The 24,107-nt window shown below is 36.1% G+C and overlaps 1 protein-coding gene and 1 pseudogene across 1 annotated transcript in view; one reads left to right on the top strand and one right to left on the bottom strand.

Annotated features, from left to right (window-relative positions):
• The window catches only part of DPYD (dihydropyrimidine dehydrogenase), a 743,206-nt gene that overhangs the window by 444,056 nt on the left and 275,043 nt on the right, over positions 1 to 24,107 (top strand). The gene's annotated exons all lie outside the window — the stretch shown is intronic.
• On the bottom strand, positions 17,403 to 19,670 carry LOC119235851 (selenocysteine insertion sequence-binding protein 2-like; annotated as a pseudogene).

Genomic DNA, 24,107 nt, shown 5'->3' with positions numbered 1-24,107 from the left:
CCCTCAGATGTTTTAGTGTTAGACCCAAAACCTTTTCAGTTTTCTCCAGGGAAATCTAGTAGCTTTTCATGCAAATAGTTGCTCTGAACCTCTTGGAAATGGATCCTTAGTGGCTTGATATGATGTAATATCATTCTGGAGCTGACAAAATTAATGACTAAAATTTATTTAGTGTTTCTATACCAAATGTAGTATTAAAAACTTAGTAAAGTTAAAACTTTTTAACTCTTACAAAACTCTTATGAAGAGGTACTATATTTACATCCATTTCACAGTTAAGAAAATTTGAAGAAATTATGAGTTTTTACCTAGTCCACACAGCATATTAGTGAAGGTTCCAGAACTCATACGCAGGTCATCAAACATTAAAGTCTTGTACTGAATACCAAAGAAAGAGGTGAATAGAGTAAAGAAGTGAAGAGTTTTTCCTTGTTAATATGTCATTCTTCTATTTTCAGTCCATAGGTGTTGAGGATGCCTTTGTTTCTTGGTTTATGCTACAGTTTGTTCCCATTAATGCAATTTAATCTGCATCAATCATCTAAAATGCCAAGCATCTTTGTAATAACAATGCAACTAAGCTGATTTCTTGCTTTCTGCTTGTTTTCACATTATATTTTCATTCTTTTCTACTACAAATATTTGATTGATATATTTCAATTTTTCTTTTCTTGTCATATTTTCTCATGGGGAAATGTCTGATAATTTCAATATAAGGAATTATTTTACATTGAATTAGAACTAGAGGCAATTTTAATGCAAAACAACAAAGGTACACTTTGTTTTGCAGAAACCTTGTCAAGCAAATAGTTGAATCAATAACATACACATTTCCTACTTCTCTTTGTAATTACTAATGTTCATTCATTTAAAACCTAAGAAATATATTTACTCATAGGTTATACTAAAGAAAAAAGGAAGAAAAAGAAAATTTGTTATAAATTATTTACTAACCGCTTCCATAAAATATTTTTAATAAAGGGATTATAGATCAGTAATGTCAAGATATACTACGTTGTTGTTTTTATCAAAATAAGGAATCTTTTTATTAAGGTATCCCAGAAAGGGGAGATTTATGGATTGAAGGGAGTATGTTTAATATGTCCATATCCATCTAGATTGACAGTTCTCACAGACATGAATTTCCCCAGAGAGACAGTGTTACTGGTGTCAGTGGATGGCATCATTTACTTCAATGTTCCATTATTAAATTGATAACAGGATAATTCCTCTGCTTCTCAGAGACATGACAGGGTTTACAATGGTTAACACTCTTATTGCATGGGATTTGATGTTCTAGGTAGTTTTTAATAAGAAGCATATTTGTATTCCACCATTGAAAAAAATTGCAGTGAAAACAATATAGTAAAATAAAATCAAAATCAGATATACCAGGAAGCAAAACATGGCTATTTAAAGACTCTGTTGCTCACTCTATGTAGTCTTGTTTAAAAGAAATGTACTTCTTATATGTCCTTCAATTATCCACTCAACACAATTTCACAGTTTAGAATCATATAATATGTTATTTGGCCAAATTGAAATTTGCATACTTAGTATTTGAATATAAGAAATATATAATAGTTATAGATAATTACAGAAGATGAGAAACTAGCTAGTATTTTATGAGTGTTTTGTAATTATCATTTATAAATACAGGTATAGAAGTAGAAATGGAGATAGCATTATAGGTGCAATAGGGACAAAAATAGAGGGAAATGTTTTAAAAGATAACTCTGCAATTCAGTAAAGGAGCTGTTATTTACCCCCTGTTATAGATAAGAAGATGGAGATTTATAGAAGTGACTTATCCAAGAGATTGTGAAACTTACCTAAGATCCAGCTAGTAAATGTGGAAGTCCATGGTCTTCTCACTACATCAAATGACTCCCTTGCAAAGCTTAGTGAGCTGTTTCTTGTCAAACACCTAGTAAACAAGGGAGGTCTTTCCCTATACTCGTTAGAAAATTAAACATTAATTAATAATTGTGTGGCTGTGTTGTATTTGAGAGCAAATGCTGATAACCAGTAGTAGGGAATTATGAATCAATAAGAAATCATTTAGGCTGGAGGTGAAGCCAATACCTAATTAAAGAGTAGTTCAGTGAGCAGCACTGGCTCAGGCATAGACCGAAGGAGTGCATGAATCCCACCATCCCAGTGCGTGGAGCAATACCTTCACATTCGTTTAAAAGTGTATTGTGTTTTGCAAATAACTTTATAAGACATGGATCCCTAATGATTTGCAGGTAGATTTTTTGTTGTTGTTTCATGAAGAATAGTGTGAAGTTTTGGCATTGCTAATTACCCCAGAAGTACTTCAAAAGAAATGCCAGTGGTTTCAATGTATTCTAGGATCCATTTCTGATAGGAAAACCCATTGCTGTCTATCTAAAAACTAAAACAAAATAGTGTTTTCAAAGTTTTAAACTACGGGAGTTTCTAAACCTTTGGATGCCTTTGGACAAAGGAAATCAGAGAGTAAAGCATTTATTCAATCACTGATTCTAGAAGGATCTAATGCCATACATAATCACCGGATATACTTCCTTCAGCTGCCCCAAGTTATAGTTCTACATAAACCACTGAAAAGACAACAAGCTTATGTACCACATTGAATGAGTGAGAGGCTAATTCATGTGAATTTAGTTCTTGTAGGTAAATGGAATGACACATTTTGAAATCCTTTCAAAGCTACAAGGAATTAGATTGTCCTCTTTGTAAAGCCTCGATATTGTGACATGTTTTTTCAGATTCTCAACAAAAGTGATTTAATACCAAATGCTGACAAAATGGGACCTGAAAAAGTCAATGGCCCTTGAGCATCAATATTATTGGATTGCTTTTGTTATGCTAATCATGCCCTTCATCCTTTTTTTATAGTAAGACAGTGCTATTGAATAGTTGCCATATCTACTAATCAGGAATATACCTAATATATGTAAGACACTACACTTTGGAAAATAAAGTGTATCATACAGAGCCCCTGCCACTAAAGGAATATACATTTTTGGACAGGTTGGACAAATACATACAAAAATAACAATTAATAAAAAGATAAAATTCACATCTTTACAAGTTGTACATGCTACAGGAGTAGACAGAAACACATGCACACACACATTCACACACACACACTTGCTAGCATAACTATGTCACAGACTTGGGTAGATGCTGGGGGGAAGTTAGAAAGAACTTGATCAGTGGTAACACATGGAAGGCACCATCTTACTGATACATATCTCATTTAAATATGTACAACTCCAGAAGCATAGTAATTTCTATAGCAAATGAAGTGCTGATTGATCTAGGATGGAGATTATTATGGCAAAGATCATCTGATTAGCTATGAATCTATGACTGTCATGATACTAGCTTAAATAGAATCCTGCAAAATTATGTAGATGGATAGGTTTGCTATCTTTTCACCTTACAGGTGTCCTGGAGTTTGTTGTTTTCATTAAGAAAGTTTTTTTTTTTCTTTTTCCTCATTGCTTTATGAAGACTAGATTTGTATGACGTAAAAACATACATAATACTAGCCCAGAAATCTTATTTTGATAAAGGAAATTTTAGTGTAAAATTAAGTAAAGTTGATGAGCTTCTTTAAAAAAAAATCAGATATCTGCTTAATAAGGAATTTTAAGAGTGCCCAATAAAATGTTCGTTCACAAAAATATTTAAGGTGAAGTGATAAAATGAAGAAGCTGATCCTTCAAAACAGACCACACACCAAGGGAGACAATAGAAATGCTTCAGTTCTGCATACTGTTAGGAAAATGAATAAGATACAGGTGTGAACTAAAATACTTGGCTCCTGGTAAAGACTTGACTCATTTTATAGCTACAGCATATTCAATGGAGAATGAAACCTCATCCACAAATAAATAAGAGAGTGATAAGAAATGTGATGAGGCAGAGTAATTCTATATGAGAAGAAAGAACATTGTGAAGCACACATATTTTCAGATGAGTATCTTGCTCTTCTAGTTAAAAGGCAAAATTAATTTTCCTCTATGGGTGCCTTCTGATGCACATCAGAAAAATGGTATTATGAAACTAACACCAGGCTAAAATTAGACATGTCCTTTAATACATGAACAGTAGATACTAATTTGGCATTTCTTATGACCATAAGATAGGTGTAATATCCCATATAATGAGCTTCAAACACCTACAATCTCTTTGCTGTGGTATATTGATACAGTGAATTATTTACTAGAAATTGCTTCTGTACTCAACCAAGGTTGATAGCCAATTGATAGAAAGACAAATTGATAAATTACAATTTGAAGTGAAAGACTTTGTCTGAACAATACAAAGTTTTAAGGTTAAATCTGTACACTAAAATTTTTCTTTGTGATTTATAGAATTGTGTGTGCACGTGTGCGTGTGTGTGTGCACATATGTGCTTGACTGAGTAATTCAGTCTCATAGGAACTATTTCAGAATAGTTTTGGGATAGTTGGCTGATGGAAAACAGACCTGCTTATTCATATATATAATTGGTATGTGATTTCTATATGTACATATGTACATATTATTAATACAATTTGAAGGCATTTAATTTAGAATGCATTTAGTAAATGCAATAATTTTTTTCTGACATAGCTAATTATCAACTGATACATAATACTGTAAGTCATTAGAATATATTCAAAGAATAAGAGTGGCTTAGCCTAACTAAAGAGGCATACTTAAGAGTATCATGAGAGGGGAGAGGAGAAAAGGAATAAAATCTCTTGGTAATAACACCTACTATGTTGCAAATTCTTCGGAAAGAAATAGTAAAACTTTGGGTAACTCTGAAAATATACCAAAGGAAACAATGTTAGACTGTAGCAAATAGTTTTATACTAAGGAGAAGATGTGTTGGGTGACACGCAAGGTCTACCTCATATGTGAGTGCTTCTTTCTGCCTGGACTTCATTCAACACTCCGGTCTCAGGGAAGAGCAACAGGGCACCAAAAGGGAGTTTCCTCCAGTCCTTACAATCTGCATTCATTCTTTTATTTAGTACAAATTTGGGAGGTTTTTGTTTTGCTTTTGTATTTTTTGCTCCAAATACAAGGACAAGGACCACTAGCCCTTTGTTCTTGGTAGTGAAAAATGTAGCATATGGTAAACCTTTACACTGAATAGGCGTTCACGATCATGCATGTGAAAATGCATTAGAAGAATTTATGAGACATGTGGGGACATTGTCTCTATCGGAAGCGAGGCCTGAATCCTCATCACAGCCTGTATGGTATTCGTCTGTGATGACTTGTTCAGTGAGGGATAGAAGGATACTTCTGTTTTCCTTCATTAAATGATGGAACAATTAGAGGTGGTCAATAAATAATTCAAAAGTATCTGAGTCAAAAGTTTTCCTTAAACTCAAATTATTCTAGAGGCTATTCATTGCCTTATTCTAAGTAATTAAACAGTGTTATATATTGTAAAGCTATATGCAAATATGTAATAATTATCAAAACAGAAAGCATTGGATGACCCAAAATTACAGTCTTTACATTTTTTCCGACTCATAATTGTTTGTGTCTTTATACATAATTCCTAAGGCAAGCTTTATGCATATAAATTTATTTTCCAAACAAACTTTGAAATTGGAAAATCTTATAAAGTAGGAAAAATATATAATCTACCTTAATTTAGAGAATTAAAAACACCAGCCATACAATTACTCCATTTTGAAAGACTACTTTTCTCCTGTGTTGTTTTCAAAGTTTCAAAGATCATATAATTATATGTGAGAGATGGAAGAGAAAAGATTACAAAACAAACACCTCATTGTTGTTCCTTAAAAACAGCATTGATGTCAACATTTGTGCATTCATGAGCAAGCTGGGAAGTATGAACAATGAGAAAAAGGAACACTGAAGAGAAAAGAAAAAAATACTTTTCATCTTCAAACTTTCAATATGTTCCTGTGAAAAAGCATCAAATTTTAAACTCTGAGAATTTCTTTCAGAGTTTGCTTCAAGATTAGAACTTCTGATGCACTCATTATAGTCAAATGTGACTTTAACCCAGAGGTTGAGATAGCTAATATTCATATGTATAAAATTTTATAAAATAATTGGTGAAAAGAAATTTGGGAATTTTTCCCCCAGAGTGCTTAATGAGGGATATAGCCTTTGCATGCATTGTAAATACTAGTGCTTAGGTGTTACCATAGAAGTGTGAAAGTATTGCTTGAATATCATGTCTTTATTTTAATTAGGTTATATTGCCTTTTGAGTATCTTTAACAGATAATGTGAATTTAACAGGGACTTTGTTGTACACTGTTTTATTTTTATAGTATGCAAATAAGTACCAAATGCCAACACATTCATTATGCTGTATAAAGTTTATGCCAGAAAGGTTCCAATCACTTCAAAAAAGGCCCTGTCATTATTTCTATTGTAAATCAATATGCCAAACCTCTGAGAAGGAACATTTTGAACTGAAATTTGGAATATAGATGAAACCCTAAGATCTTGTGGGGAAAATCTTTGGTTGATTCCCAAGAATCAATAACATAGTAATGCAAGGGAATCATTTATCTGAATTCCATGACATAAATGTTTCATTAATTGTATTTCATTAATCATTATCCTGAAAAGCAAAACTACAAAGCATATTACAGGTGTGATTTCTTGTGCTATGTACTAAGGTGCCCATTGTTGGCAAATGTGGCAACTTAAAATGAAAGAGGTGGAAACAAGTGTGTCTAAACATGGAAATAGCTTCCTGTACAGAAAAATCTGATTGAAGTGATGGAAATTGTGGTGTGTATGGGACATAATGAAGGAGAGTAAAGAGAGCAGAAAAAGTGAAGATGAGATAATTTCTGCAATAAGTGTGCACAGGATCATTAGTTTATTCATTCGTCTAGTTTTCACTCAGCTCCTTCTCTGTGTCTTTCTCAAGGCGGTTACTGAAGGAGATAGTCTCCTAGGGAGAACGGTGATGAATGAGTACTTGCAGAGGTGCATAGGAGAAAGATAGGTGCAGTGAAATAGGTAAGTCTCATGCAGAGAGAAGAAGCTTCTAGCTCTGTGTTTTAGAATGCTTGCCTCTTAGAATTCTTAGATAAAGGGCATGATTCCTAACTCCAATCCCATTCTTCATGTCTTCTTTGCCCAGATTGAGATGGTCCTGGCATGCGCCTCAATCCATAATTTGGCTAGTATTTGTAATAGTAGCCCTCTTTGGGGTCTCCAAATCCAGCAAACATAGGTCTCTGGGGCTCAAAGTTCTTAGAATCATTTTCTGAATAGGTGTGGGGGGGTCAGGGCATGGGGGTGTTATTAAATCTCAATTCCAGGGGCCTCCCTGGTGGCGCAGGCAGTTGAGCACAGCGCTCTGAAGCTGTCCACACCCTCTGCAGCGCCGGTTCGATCCCTGCTGGCCTCGGAGCAACCCACATGGCGAGCAGACCTCTCCTGCTTCACCGGCTGCTCCCCTCAGCAGTGTATTTCAGTCAGTCTGCCTCTTCTGTTCCCCAGTCTGTCTCTGGTGAATCCTGTCACCCCCTGCATCTCTGGCCTGAACCCCTGCTCTTGTATAAATAAAAAATAAAAAAATCTCAATTCCAATAAAAGTTATACCATTAAGCATGATTAAATTAAAAGGTATCCTAGATATTAGTGAATTTCCTATTAATTTAATGAAATCTAAAACCAAATTTAAAATATCTATAAAATGTGAGTTTAATCTATAAAATTTATTCTGTACATCCACCTCCATCCTTTAAACTATATTAATTAATAAATAATATACCCATAATGTGACACTCCAGAAGGTCCAAGGAACTTATAAAGATGGTGCTTTTTACCCTTTCAAGTGACATATTTTTAAAAATCTTCTCTGTGGATGTCTAAAAGGAAAGTATTTTGTGATTTCAAAATGTCACTCTTTACAATCCAACTAAATTTTAGATAATGGCAATATGAAAATGGCGTTATTCTCATTGTCGTAGAAATAATTGTTGAATTTCATTGAAAAGTACTTAATGTCAAATATACAATACCATGTAATTCTCAGAACACTCTTTCTGAAATAAATGTGGTAAACCAAATTATTCCCATTTTATAGATCAGGAAACTGATACAGAAAGAGACATAAATGGTATGTTAGTATCGTTATGGGGCATCTACTATATGGCAATACTGTTTTATATCCAAAAACAGGATTCTTATTCTAGCTAAGCTTACATTCCAGCTGAGTATATATTATATTACATATAATATTAATATATAGGAATATATATTATATATTAAATAATAATGTAATATAATAGAAAGCACCATAAAAATAAAATTGAAAGTGATTGTTTGTAATATTATATAGAGTACTACCAAGACAATGTCATTTGAGCAGAAAGTGGAAGGAAGCAGAGAGAGCATCTATGTATATCTGGGAAAGAATATATAAATTTGAGGAAGTAGCCTGGGAAGAATCCTCCAAGGATGAAGAGTATCTTCTACAGTAAATTGAATTTAGTCTTCATTTGGAATATCCGTGAGGTAATAGAGGATAATTGGAAAAGAGTAGGTTATATATTTTTAGAAGTCCTTGACTTCTTAAAAACATTGCATTTAACAAATACTTACTGTGTCTCAACTATTTTTTTTAAGTAACATCGGTTTTTAATATGTAGGTTTCACATGTACAGATTTATATATCCACATCTGTATATATTATGCTTGTCACCAAAAGTCCAGTTTCTATCTGTCATCACACAATCTAACCCCTTTTGCCAAATTTACCAATCCCACTGCCTTTTTCCCTTCTGGTAACCACCATTTTGTTATTTAGTATGCAAGATTGTTTTGTTCATACATTTTTCTTTATCACATATGAGTGAAATTGTACAGTACTTGTCGCTCTCTTGCCTTATTTCACTAAAACTTAATCCCTTCTTTGTTCATTCATGCAAAGGACAGGATTAAATCTTTTTTAGAGTTGTGTAATATTCCATTTTGTTGATATATATTTCTTATTTCTTATGAGTCAAATGTATCAGTAAGCAGAAAAGGCAGTCCCAGCCCACAAGGGACACTTTTTTGAGCTATAACACACAGCCTGTATCCTCCAGAAATTTACCATCCAGTGTTTGACACATTACCAATAAATTATAAAATGGGATTATCCAATTGAATGCATTAAACATGCAATCATAGTTGACAAGAGCAAAACAACCACATCTTATAAAATAATTATAACAATTATTTTTACATAAAATTTTCACTTGAGTATTCAAAGCCCTTAGAAAAAGTGTTTAATAATTTTTTACAGCACCCATGTGCTATGTATGTGTGATATTGGAAGAAGTGTCCAAACTATTTAACATGGTGAATCTTTCCATGTAATTATCTGGACAGTTTTTATTGTTAATCTCTTTATTTTTTAAATTCCTATATCACATTTTAACACTATATTATCAGCTTTGTTATTCTATAAAGGCAGCTCATAAATAACTACATATTAAACCCCCAAATAGAAAATATTTAAAATTAGAATATATATATACTTAACAACATATTTGAAATCATCCCTTATGTGCCTTTTAAAGGCTCTAAATTCAAGTCTCATACACAGGTTTTGTGTAGGAAACACACCTTTTTTTGTATACAGCGAATTCAAATCTCATGACTTGAGTTGACTTATTGCCACCTCTGTTAAGGGTCAACAGTGATAGAACAACAATCCAAATCCAGTTAGACATAAGAGATTAAAGTCAGCACCAAAATCATGAAGACCATTAAAGGCTTAGAGGTAGAAAAATATATGGTTCCATGGTAGTTTCATACTTACACTTTTATTCCATACTTATAGCAAGTATTACAGTCTTTACAGGGTTGAAACAGGGAAAATTAATAAAACAACAATAAAATGACCTTTTTATAAACATTTATTATATGCATATTAGATATCATTCATTGCGTAAATGAATAAGAAAAAGAAAATAAATAAAAATTATTATATTCCCCCATTGAGTGGACTAAAAAGATAGTATAATAAATAAACACAGATCTGTGAAGCAGTGTAACAGGAACTAGAATAGAGATAGGTGCATTACACTGAAATACCCAGTAAAAAGTGATTCTATTTCTGAGATCATTGAGGATAGCATGAGAGAAGTCAGTTCTGAATCATACCTTGAGGAGTGAATTGGAGATATACTAGCTGAGGAGTAGGGTATAAGAATAGACATGGGGAAAAGAATGAAAACTTGTTTTTAATATTTTATTTTATTTTATATAATTCTTACATCATTTTTCATTTTTGCACAGTGTATGCATTTTCATTTTGGTTATATTTCCTGTACAATATCCACCCCCCTTATTTTGGCCCTGATCCCTCCTCCCCCCACCAGCCATTAGTGTGTCTCTGGTTTATAGTTGCTTGTTGATTTTGATTTGTATTTATATAATTAGTCTTTTTCCTGGTCCTTTATTTAGTTTTTCTAGATTTCTGCTATGAGTAAGATCATCCGATATTTTTCTTTTTCTTTTGCCTTATTTCACTGAAAATGATCCCTTCCAGCTCCATCCATGTTGTTGCAAATTACATGAGTTTATTTTTTTTGATTGCTGAGTAATATTCCATTGTGTATATGTAACATATCTTCTTGATCCAGTCATCTACTTTTGGGCATTTGGGTTGTTTCCATAGCTTAGCTATTGTAAACATCACTTGTAATCAGGGAAATGCAAATCAAAACTACAATGAGATACTATCTCACACCAGTGAGAATGGCACATATTAAAAAAAAAAAAAAACTAGCAACAACAAATATTGGCGAGGATGTGGAGAAAAAGGAACTTTCCATTACTGCTGGTGGGAGTGCAAAATGGTCCAACCACTATGGAAAGCTGTGTGGAGATTCCTCAACCTACTAAAGATAGAGCTTCCATATGATCCAGCAATTCCACTCCTAGATATTTACCCTAAGAACACAGAAACATTAATTCAAAAGGGCACCTGTACCCCTATGTTTAAAGAATGAAAATTTTAAAGCATGTCTGGTAAGCTATATCTATAGGGGAATCGCTTTGGTCTATAAAGGATAGCAATGTTATTTGGGGCAAGATTATTAAGGGGTAACACTACCCTACTTTCATCCGTTAACATGTTTTAGTGCTCAGGAAGCACTTGTTCACTTGATCTTCCCTTTGACTTTATGATTTCCTAAGCAATTGCATCTGCCTATCTTATTTTGTTGGTATTCATGGAGTTACAGTAAAATAATCAACCAGAAATAGGGTTAACCCCTCAGAATGAAATAGAAATTAGCACACATTGACTAAAATCCACCATGTATAAAAATATATCCACAAGTTTTTCTGTAAATATGTTGGGCAAAGTGAGCAGTTACTTAATCTTTTAAAATAGGGTTAAAGATCACACATGTGAAATATTTACACAGTGCTTGGCATGTGCAAGTACACAGCATATACTAGTTCTTATTGTTGTACTTACTAGTTAGAGGTATCAGTTAACTTTGATTGCATAATAAGATATACCAAACTTCGTGGAGTGAAGCAACTATTAACTTAGCATGCAATTTTGCAAGTTAGCAATTCAAACTGGGCTTAGCTGTCTGGTTCTTCTCGTTTCAGCTGGTCTCATTCTTTCTGTGGTCAACTTCCAGGTAGCCTAGGGGCTATCCAGCCTTGAATAGCTCAGCTTGATGATTCATCTCTATTCCCGTTAGGTTTCTGATCCTTCAGAACACTATGCTAGCTTGAGTACTTTTCTAGGCAGGATTTCCAGAGAGTAAGTAGGAGAGGACAAAGTCCTCTTCAAGCCTTAGCTCAACACTGGCATAAAATCACTTCTCCTTTGTTCTGGTGATTAAAACAAATCCCAATGTCAGCACAGATTCAAGTGGTGGTAAAATAAATCCCCCACTTGATGAGATTAGCTGCAAAGTTACATTGCAAATGGGGCATGGATATAGAGAGGAGAACACTTTTTTTCAAATAATTTACTACAAGAGGGTTGAAGACTCAAAGTCAACTAGAATCTCCAAAGTAAACTGAAAAGATAGGAAATCAATATGGTGAAGTCTTGATGTAGTGGAGAGGAACTTGGAGTCAAAAGACCTGAATTTAATCCCTGCCTCTGCTATTGATTATCTTGACCCTGCTAAAATAATTTAAATTACTTGAGCTCATTATTCTCTTTATAAGGTTCTCTAAATTATTGTGTATTTGAGAGAAATAAGATAATGTGAAAATATTTATATACTAAATATATAAACACATACAACAGATTATTATTCTTTGACTTTAAGAATATAAATTATAGGGGGTTCTTGAACCTATCATCTTGTATCACTTATCTTTCCTTCTCACTCTCTGTAGGATGTAGGAATTTGCTTACTGTTAGATATTGGGATTAGCAATAACAAATATATATTGCTTGGAACGCCTTTTCTCAGCTCCAATTTTAATATTTCTTTAGGGAAAATATTTATTGATTCTCAATTATGTACAGAGTACAAAACTAAGTATTAGAGGTAGAGATGAAAAATGGGTCCTGTCCCCAAAAACACTTTTTTGAAAACATACAAACAACTAATGAATATAATAACTTATATGATAGGAAATGCAAAAGATTATGTAGGATCACAAAAAAAGTGGTGCCTGACATAGTCAGGGAAGGAAAGGGTAGCAAAGAAGATCTTTTCTAAAAAAAGGTATTAACCAAATAAGGAACAGAAATTTACTAAACAGAAATGATCTAAAACTGAAATGCAAAATGAGCAGTTGATTAGAAACCATTGTTTTAGGTCTTTTCCAGAATAAACTTGGTTCCCACCTGTACTTCCAGCTCTGTTGCCCAAGAATTATAGCCATTCATTTCTCCCAAAGCTACACTGAACTACTTGAAATTCTTTAAACAGAGCATATTCCTTAAAAACAATATCCTGTGCCTTTGCTCCTGCTGCTCACGCCACCTGGAGTACTCTTGTCCCTTTTCTAATCAATTTCCAGTAAATACACTTGGGTGATTTCAGAATTGGTGGAGTCATTTTTCCATGAGCCACACAGGTACAAATGATCATCCTTTCATTTCTGTTCTCTCTCCGTCCTGGTTCATACACTATAATTATTTTTGTATCAATTTACATATGTCTCCTTTATTATACCATATGCTTCTAGAGCACAGGGACCATTCCTTATTCATTCAGACAAAAGGAATAGACATATGGTCAAGAGAGTGAAGAATGCATGCTACATTCAAGAAACAAAGTAACTCAGTGTAGTTGGAGCAAACTTGCATCATGTTCTTGTATAGCATATTAAAAACTTGGATTTTTTTTTCTGAAGTTGGATTTGAAGCAGAAGTGTGATATGATCAGCTTTGTCTCTTTAAAAGGATTCAGCAGATGGCATAGACAGAAATCAGAGCTAGGGAGACTAATAAGAAAGCTACTTCAGTAACTAGGGGGGCAGAGGAGCACAATCAAGAGCCAAGGACACATAAAAGAGATATTGGGGGGGCAGACTAGAACAATAATTTCAATGTTCAGCCAACTTTGAGAACCAGTGGACTAAAGAGTACTTGTTGATTAAATGGGATGTGGACAATGAGTGAGCAATGAAGAAAGAAAATTTCCTAATTTGGATCAAAAGGATGGAGTACAAGAATATTTAATATGAAGAAATATGAAATTTAGGTTAGAGAGTTTAAAATTTGCTTTGGGGCAAATTGAATGTAGATCTCAGAAGGTAGTTGGATATGCAGATTTTGCAATTAGGAAAATGATATAGATTAGGGGAGCACACTGAAGAATGTTCTATGTAGAGATGATATTTGAAATCATAGTGATTAAGATGTGAAGAATGTGTGTGAAGCAACACTAAAAGAGGACCATGAATAGATCCCAGATAAAAATGACCAGAGATAGGAAAGTCTGAGAAGGAACAACCAAAATAGAAAAACTAAGAAAAAATGGTATCACCAAAAATTCATATGGAATTGAGTTTCATGAAGCTGGAGGAGGTTAGCAGTCTTAAGTGCTAAGAGGGTTCTAGGGAAGATTCAGGCTAAAAAATATCTAATGTTTACCAAGGTTACAGATGGCCTTAGGGAGGACAGATGCTAGCACAGTGAAGACAGAAATTAAAATTAAAATGTATTAATAAATATTAATAAATGGTCAAGGAGGAAGAAGTAGCAGTAGTGTAGTATACAGTAGTGTATAGTAGTGATTGGTGTCCCTGCTCTAGTGGAGAAAATCTCTGATTTTTTATGGAAATGATGTGCATGTTATTTAACTTTAAATATGACTTTTCTACATTAGAAATAGTTGCATAAATAAGACATGTGTTTGTCCCCAAGTAAATAAAGAAAATGATGAACTTTAAAATAATACAAGAAAATTTTAAGAATACTATTCTCATTTGCAACCATTACATAAGCGATGATCATAACATGTGAAGAGCTTTTGCTTTTGATATCTTACTCTCAATGTGTACATCTCAGGAAAAGTGTACCTACCTCTATCTATATTTGCACTAAGACATAAAGTGCATTTAAAATTTGCATGTTGTACAGTAAATTAATATTTAATAAACATTTTCTTGGTTAAAATTCCTTTGAAAATCACATACCCCATGCGATTTTCCCCTTCGACATAATCCTGGTAATGTTAGGAATGATTTTTTTAAATCGTTTGACGAAACCTAATTCAGCTACTTGTAATTTCCTGTTGTTCACCTTTGTCACTTTGAAGCTTTCCTTACTATAAAATGTGGTTTGTCTTGAAACTGAATTGTTGATTGAATTTCCAATGTAGTTCACAATATAGTCACAGAATACCAATAGAGTCTTGCCAAGATGTATTTTTAGCATAGACTTGAAACAAATGCCAATTTGCTTAAATTCCCATTTGACCAGACAGCCTGCTTATTATCACTTGGCAATTTCTTCATCTTAATTTTCAATCTGTAAATTCTATTATAATTCAGTTTTAATAAAGTATTTAATAAAATCATTTTATTTATTCCATAAGAAAATGTAATTATAAAAATAATTGTCCATGAATTGTAATTTTTTAATTTAAAAGTTTGAAGGGTAAAATTGAAAGTCATCTAACACTACATTTTTAATTGTTTTCCACAAAGAGTCCTGTGGTTTTAACATTTGGGGTTATTTTTATGGAGACACAACCTGTAGAACTTTATTCATAAATGATTATAATTGCCTTATAGAAGTTAGGTGTTTATACAAGATGTACATTTTAAGGTATATTCCCTAGTTAAGAGGAAAACCAATACTATGTAAAATTGTAATTTAAAAGTATTCTCTATAAAGCTGAATTAGATATAAGAATGTGTTTTCATGGAACTCACCAAATTTCAATGACTAAAGTACCAAAAAACATCTTGATGAGTCTCAGTATTTAAAATTTACATTTTATGGTCATACATATGAAGAGGCTCTAATCAATGTACTCCAGTTTTCTAAATTATCTTGTTCTGATGACTTTGCTCATTAATCTTATTTTCCAAAAACATATTGATCTGAATTAAATATATCTGCCTTTGCACCCTTGTGATCTTACCATAGTTTCCTAGTCAATTTGTCACTTTCTTAGATTACTATTTCAATATTAACATTTCTTTCTAAGACTTTTAAGCCTCTTCCCAGTTTCTGTGATGATTTCTTTTATTTTTAAAGATTTATTTTTATTTATCCAAGGACTGGGGTACAGGCCAGAGGTATGGTAGGGTGAGAGGATTCACCAGAGACAAAGTGGGGAGCAGAACAGGCAGATGGACCAAAGACACTGCTGAGGGGAGCAGCTGGTGCGACAGGAGAGGTCTATTGCACCCTGTGGGTCACTCCCTGGCAGGCTGTGAATCGAACCCATGCTGCAGAGTCTGCGGACAGCTTCACAGTGCTGTGCTCAACCCACTGTGCCACCGGGGAGGCCTGTGATAATTATTTCTATGCCCCCATTTCTCCCTCATACTTCTAAACCTATATCCCCAGTTCTCTTTATTGTTAGCAGGAGACCTTACTACTTCATAAAGAAAATGTAAACACTGGAAAGCATTTTGACATAACATCCTTATTTTTCTTAATTAAATAATCACTATTCAAAATTAATAGGCCTGGGCCTCCCCTGGTTGCGCAGCAGTTGAGCGCTGGGCTGCAAAGGCTGCCCACATTCTCTGCAGCGGCAGTTTGATCCCTGGCCACCCGCGAGGGTCCCACATGGCACACAGACCTCTCCTACCGCCCGCTGCTCCCCTCAGCAGTGTATTTCTTCAGTCTGCCTGTTCTGTTCCCCATTCTGGATCTGGTGGGTTCTCTCACCCTCCTGCACTTCTGACTGTATCCAGTGCTTGTATAAATGAATAGATAAATCTTTAAAAAAAAAAAAATAATAAGCCCTCTTTCTGATAGAAAAATACAAAAAAGTAAACTACCCATCTGGACTGTAAGACAGAAATCACATTCACAATATAGTCTTTTAAAAAAGAAATAAAAGATCTCTAGATTATCAAAACTGAAATGTAAGAACCTTGGTATGCATTGTTTCCAAAAGGAATAATTCATATCAAAAGGTCATAGGTTAGAGAACCAACATTCCTTGTGAGCTTCATTTTAGCACACCCTTCCAGTATTCCCAGATCTTCCCACTGAAAAGCCATGTTGTAGGAAAAGCCATACTCCCTGAGCTAATACCAGCCCCCAGGCTCACCTGCCAGGGAAAACTCCTGGACCCCATTCGTACCAGGCCAGGCCCATTGAGGCTTCCAGTAGCAAACTTGGCTCAGCTATTTGGCAATTAAGAGGCGGTGTCCCAGGGCCTCCCCGGTGGCGCAGCGGTTGAGCACTGGGTTGTGAAGCTGCTCGCAGCCTCTGCAGCACCGGTTCGATCCCCAGCTGCTCCCCAGCCACTGGAGGAAGGTCCCGCATGGCGCTCAGACCTCTCCTGCCACCCGCTGCTCCCCTCAGGAGTGTACTTCGGTCCTTCTGCCTGCTCTGCTCCCTGCTCTGGCTCTGGTGAATTCTCTCATGCTCCCTGCACTTCTGACTATATCCAGTGCTTGTATAAATAAATAAATAAATCTTTAAAAAAAAAAAAAAGAGGCAGTGTCCTTAGCAGCTAAGACCTCTGTAACCATGTTTTCTAGTATTTTCCGGACTCATTGTACTCAAAAGCCAAAGCTGTCTTAAGGCTTTAGGAAAGATTTCCTCCAGCTCACCCAAGTACCCATTCAGGATACACAGATTGGGTGCCCACAAAAGCTGTTGTGTCTGCCCTTCACTAGCTAATCTCCCAATTACAGAATCATACAAAGAAGAACTGACAAGAAAAAGGCCCTCGAGTCTTTCAAACCTCCCCTTCTTATCCCAAGTAAGCACACACAGTAAAAGAACTCTTCTTACAAATCCAAGTTCATCATCTGAGAAGTTGAAACCTCCAGTGAGTTTCCCAGTTGCAGGGTATGTACATGGATTGTATGCTTCCAGATGTTTCCTCCAGATTACAGTGTAGCGTGGGTCTTATTTTCCAGCAGGAGCTCAAGAAGTAGGAAGGGTCATGGTTCGCAGAACAGCTGGGGCCTGGCCTGGGGGGATCGTGAAGGCTCTGACACCAACTCCTGCCATACATTCTCCTTGTATGCCTGCCCGGCGCCATTATAAGTTCTAACATCTCATGGAACTGGCCATTTACCCAGACAGTTCAAATGCACCCCAGAGCCTCCTGGTGGAGAGCAAACACGGAGATGTTCTTCTTGCTGTCTAGTCAATAATGGTTTCCAGAGGGTGGACAGCCCACCTTTAGACTGCATCTTTTCACGGTTGGAAAAAATAATGATGTATTTCAATTTCTTGAGCTTCAGATGTTTGAGAACTTTTTTCATCCTCAATACACTTCAGCATTTGGTCTTAGCCTTGACTAGATCTTTCTGGTACATACGGTTCTTAGAAACAGAGCACGTCTTTCAGCAGCTCCTTAAGACAGGCTACCCACTTCTTTTTTTTTTTTTTGTTATTTTATATAATTCTTACATCATTTTTCATTTTTGCACAATGTATGCATTTTCATTTGCTAAGCGTCAGGTTGCAATAATCCCTGAATCTCCCACGGTGGGTCTTGGAATGGCAGGTGCTGTCAGCAGCCAGAAGGCCAACCTCTCCCTCCTTTGAATTTCAGCCCCTACCCCCTCTCTCAGACTTGTTCTCCAGGCAGAAACAGCAGACAGGACAAAGTGTCCATCCCCTTGAGGACTCAGCCTGCTCCAGTGCTGGTCAGCACCGCAGCTCTCTATGTTTTGGAAGATCATCACTAGCAGAATTCAGGCTCACAGCATTTTCTTGGAGATGCTGCTGCTTTCTTTCCTGCCATTCTTTCAACATAATCTTCTGCAAGGTCTGCTTCTTAATCTTGGGAACCTTCCCTGCTTCAGTTTCTTCATGGGGGGTGGTGTGGCAGGGAGACTGGAGTTCTGGTGGTTGTGCATGGTGTTCACCTGGCTGAACTCATGACACTACTTCCCAGACCAGCCTCTTTGAAAAGGACTGGCATTGCACCCACACAGAGAACACCACAGGTTTGGAGGAGTGTTTTGCATTTTGGGATGCTCCTGCTTTTCCAGTGTTATCAACATTCCCCCCAAATCCAACTGAACTAGAATTTGGCTCTTTATTGCACCGTTTTTAAAATTACTCTGTGGCTGCTATAGATGAAATTTTGGACTCTACTTTGTCTCTTTTCAGATACAGCTGTCAGTTTGGGGAATTCCTTTGCCTCTTCAATCTTTGGTGGCTCTTGAACTATCAAGAATTTCAATTTCAATGAGATTTTGAGTTTTTCTCATTCTTTCTCAAGACTTCTCTTTGCTCAGGATCAGGATTATGCTGCTTTGAACATTTTAGTGGGGTGGGCAGTGTATTTCTCTTTGTAGGAAGGCTCTGAAGATAAAACGTGAGAAGATTTTTAGGATCTGTTGATGAAGGAAACATCTTTAAGCTTATCATGGAAATAATGTTTTTAGGGGCTGGTGACAGTTTTTTAGATAATGTCTACTGAACAACATAATACATGGGTTGCCAAGACACTTCCTTTGTACATGAAAAGGGATTGGTAGCAGCATTATCAGTTACAGATTCAACCAGATTATATTTTTTCACCACTATTTCACCCTCTGATAACACTGAAATCTTGATAGAGACAGAGTGTAAAGGTCCCCATTTGGGTTGTTTTTGATTCTCTGATCGCTCGCTGTTCCCTGGACCTTGCAGTTCAGGAAAATCCAACCTGGTAAATTTACACTTGGGACTGGAGGCTGATCCATTTTTTTCAGTGATTCTTGATTTCCTGTCTTTACTATAACCATTTGATTTCAAACTACTCTCAGCAAGAGTGGACATGGGGAAACCTTTATCTGATTTTACATCAGATGAGATAGCTCCATTAGCCTTCTTACTGTCAGACTTTTGCTCATCAGGCATTTTTTCTTAAACAGAGGTTTGGAATCCTGTGGGAGAGGGCACAGACGCTGATAGCCTGGCTTCATGTTTAAAAGCTTAGTAGCAATCGGGTTGGCTATAATCATACTGGGAAAAAGGCACTGAATAGACATTCTGTGTAGACTCCTGGGTATAGGGAGAATAGCCTAGAGATGTAGTGCCATCTCAAATGATAAATAATGAGGTCATTTATTCAGTCTAGAGTTGCTGCTCAGGCATTGGTGGTTCCAGAAAACACAGATAATCTGGGACTACACATAAAGGGAACAAATGTGCTTCCAAAGACTTCATGCATGTCACAGTGAACCCAGATAATTTGAGGACAAGGGGATTTTACATCTGCCGACAACTAATAACCTCTCTTGGGGGGGTTCCCGAGCCCCCTCCAAATACACAACAGTGGCTACATCAGCTGGCAGGATAGAACCGCTGCCATACTAAAACTCAGTCATATCCATTTCTGTTCTTTTTCTTTTTACCCCTCTCTTCCACTCTGTTACCTGGAAATGCCTCTGCTCCTGTCAAATGCTACTTCCTCTGTTGATGTGCTGGGTTTATCTTCTCTTCTTGCCTTCTCAATAGTTTATTCCTCTTTTTCCTGGTTGTTTCCTCCAGCATCAAATATACTCAAATATTAAGAAAAAAAAAATCTCTCATAAGACCTCCCACAATGCTTCATCTGTTGCCTCATTTCTCTTTTAGCTAGCCCAATAAATTCTTTAGAGACATTTGTGTCTTGCCTTACTCTACTTCTTCATTTTCTATTCAGGCAAACTATTCCAGGCTGACTTCTGTTTTCCCTGATTCCGAAACCCTTCTTGGAAACCTTACCAATGGCTACAGTATTGTCAAATCGAGTAGATACTTTTTTGTGCTGTTACACTAACTTTCAGAGGCACTCATCAAGTTGATCATTCCTTAATTTTTGAACACTTCTCTCTTGGTATCTGTGACATCAATCTCATACTTTTTTTTTTCCTCTATTTTATCCTCTTCCCTTTGTGAAGTCACCTAGCCAGGTGGCTTTAAATCCTGTTATAGGTTGAAATCTCTAAAACTTATACCTTCATCCTTAACTTCTTGAGTGAATCCTAGACTATGTGATATGCTCATTTGATCACCTTTTTTAAACCTTTCAGTGGCCTCCCATTATGTCTACAATAAAGCTCAACCTCTTACAGGGGTTAGTATCAAAGATGTGGCAATTGCCTACTCCTCTCATTTTCTCTATCAATTCATTTCTTTTCCTGTCACAAAATTTCATCCTCACAGTTCTTCTCTTTGCTTAAACATACCCTGATCATGCCCACCTTGAAGTCCCACATTCATTTTCCTCTACCTGAAATGTTAACTGTCATTCAGTTCCCCCTTTCTATTCTTCAGTGTGAGTTGTTTTATTATCTTCCAGCTCTTACCTCTGAGAGCACTTTGCTCATCATCTGCTAGAGCTTTAGTCACACAAATTTCTCCACCATGCTTCCCTCTGTTATTGCCTTCATAACAATAATCTGCATATTGAAATAATTCTAGTGTTTTTTTGTTTGTTGGTTTTCACTAAGGTGTAGGTTGAATGGCAATTGGGACTTTTTATGTTTTATTCATCCATATTGTATTAGAACAGTTACTAGCACATAGTAGGTACTCAAGAAATATTGGTGGAATGAACAAAGACTAAGTAATATGTTAACTCCTTTTGTGAGTCATTTAGTACTTAACATGGTAGGTGATAAGTTGCTTGTTGATCCACTAACTAACATCATATGAATGTATATCATAAAATGTAGGATGTAGTTCAAACAGCACACAGAATTTGATTTTTACATATAAACTCAAGCAATAGTATTAAAAAATATGAGCCATAAAATATAGGGCACTGCAAATGGCATAAATAGAGTGTAATATAAGGAAACATTACCCATTAAAAATGTTTCACCGGATATTCATTTCTGGTAACATTTCATGATGTTTCACTATTTAAAATACCCATCAATTCTCTTTCTTACATAGGAAAAAAATAGCCTGTCTTCTCTAACTTGATTGAAAACTAAGCATAGCAAAACACTTGAAGGGCTTTCTAATCATCAAAGTAAGATTCAATTATGCCCAGTGTCTTTTTAATGTTAATATGTTTTATCTGACTCTGAAAAATCCTGATCTCTTTTAATAAAGAATAAAATTATTTTTGCATCATATAGAATGCAACCTATATTTTCAAAATTATCCATTGGTTTTAAATTATTTAGATTGCTTAAACCATTTAGTATTTTAAAATAATGTATAAAGTTATTCCCCCCTTAAATTTACTTGATTGTTAAAAATATTGCTTAGAAGTTATATCGGGCCTCCCCGGTGGCGCAGCGGTTGAGCGCTGGGTTGCGAAGCTGCCCGCAGCCTCTGCGACGCAGGTTCGATCCCCGGCTGCTCCCCGGCCACCAGAGGAGGGTCCCACATGGCGCGCAGACCTCTCCTGCCGCCCGCTGCTCCCCTCAGCAGTGTACTTCGGTCCTTCTGCCTGCTCTGCTCCCCGCTCTGCCTCTGGTGAATTCTCTCACCCTCCCGCGCTTCTGACTGTACCCAGTGCATGTATAAACAAACAAACAAATAAATAAATAAATAAAACATGCCTCTATTTTAAAAAAAAAAAAAAAAAAAAGAAGTTATATCAAAAATAGCAATTTTTGTTTCACATGTAATAATTGTCAAGTTTCTACATGATAGAAACCAGAATATAACTTGAATTTCCTTAAGCTAAAAAGTGGTAGTTACTAGATTACATGCACAGTAGCAGTACACCTGGCTTAAAAGAGTCTGTAACCTACATCTGTCCCCATCTTACATCTTTACTTTCCTCTCTCTCTGCTATGTTTTCCCCCAGTGCATCTACCTTTGGGTGGGGCTGGGATGGTTGGTTAAGTGAGGAATCAGTCAATGGTCACTAGCTGCTCTGCACACACTTATTTCCAGTTTAGGAACCAATGAGAAAATCAACTTTTACCTTCCCAGCTCCAGTGAAGGATTTTCATGGTAGTTGATCATTATGATTAGCCTTGTCTGGGAGTCTCCCTGAGCTTTAGAGCTAGAAGGTAGAGTCTATTTTCAGAAGATGGGGAAAGGAGAACAGAGTTATGCTTGGCTCAGAACATACAAATAAAACCTGCTGTGTTGAATATAATGTATTCTCTCACACCTGTGGCCACCCCTCCCCAGTAAGAGTCCACCCCAAATGACACCCTATCACTGCATCCCTGGGCATTTAATGACACTGGTGCTTTTGAGATTCAGGACAATTCTCTGGGTGATATTTACTTCTCTCCATCAAGTCCACTTTTAACTCCTCATGATCCTTGTGATGATTTAAACCAACCCCAGCACAATTTATATTTGAAGCAAAAACAGCTTTGTTAAAGTTAAAATTGCCATTTAGTAAAAGGGAACCATGGTAGTCTCTAGTTGAGAGCATATAACATATCCTGCTGTCAGTGCTAGTAAACATTACTTCCCTGGCAGTGGATTTCTGCAGTCAGCCTGCCAGCCTCTCTGGGTCCTGCCTGCCAGAAGGATCTTCTCTGTTGTTTCCCATGGCACCAGGGGAGGAACACTGGACAGGAAGATGCCATAGATCTAGCAGCCACTTCATAGTTGTATGAAAATGTGAATTTGGGGAGTCAGTTTTAGAATCAGTTTGGGGGTTTTGGGTTTTGGGTTTGTTTTTGATGGTCTTATTTTTAGCAATGAAACTTCTTAAAATCTTGTTATTGTTTGCCCCTTTCATGCCAAGAGAAATAATATATTAATAACTAATGCTAGAATCTTTTTTTCAATCTGGATCTTTATATCTGACCCCATCCTGGAAATTTTAGCCACAAACCAAAGTGCTCTGCCCAATTCCTAAATCCTTAGATTACAGGTTTTTTAATTTAATTTGTTTTTCATTTTTTTTACTTGACCTTGAGGCCAGTGAAGATAATAAGAATCTCTCACATACCCAGATTCATCCCAATGGATTTTCCTTTGAAACTGGGTTCTTTCTCATGCAAAAGCTACTCCCCAGGAGGTATTAGTCCTAGGAGACTTGGCACATCCCATGTGGTATTCCTCCCTGTCTTGTTTTCTAACTTCTGTCAAACTAAAGTAGGAGGTAAACTGAGACCAGCTAAAAGTACTAGACATTGAGTTTACTCAGGGTAGCAGAAGGATTATAGTTCAGAAAATGCATGCTGTAGCAAGTTGCAGGGAGTACATTGAGAGCTTGGGACAAACTGTATTTCTGGAAAAGAAATGCAAGAGGAGTACATCCAGCCACAGTCCAAGCATTAAGTTCATTGACTTGAGTATGGGAGAGATTCGTGGGGAGACATTCACTAGTAAGGAGATAAGTCCTGGTTTTCTGTAAATTTTTCTCTCAGTCTGAGAGGGTACATGCATGAGATCCTCCATATCATATCCTCTGGTCCCATTTTAGATTGAAAGTCTTCACATTTTGGGGGGCAGAATATCCCCTGAGAGCTTAGATCACATGGAAGTGACCAAAAGAAAATCTGTTAACTGAAGATACATAGTTATGTTTCTGCTATGATGACCAGTTTCTGCTTGCCAAAGGACAAGCCTGGAAT

This window comes from Talpa occidentalis, unplaced genomic scaffold (assembly GCF_014898055.3).
Source record: "Talpa occidentalis isolate TD23 unplaced genomic scaffold, MPIMG_talOcc4v2.1 talOcc4.9, whole genome shotgun sequence".
Lineage (NCBI taxonomy): Eukaryota > Metazoa > Chordata > Mammalia > Eulipotyphla > Talpidae > Talpa > Talpa occidentalis.
The sequence above is the reverse complement of the archived record's forward strand: the minus strand, read 5'-3'. Positions and strand labels throughout refer to the sequence as shown.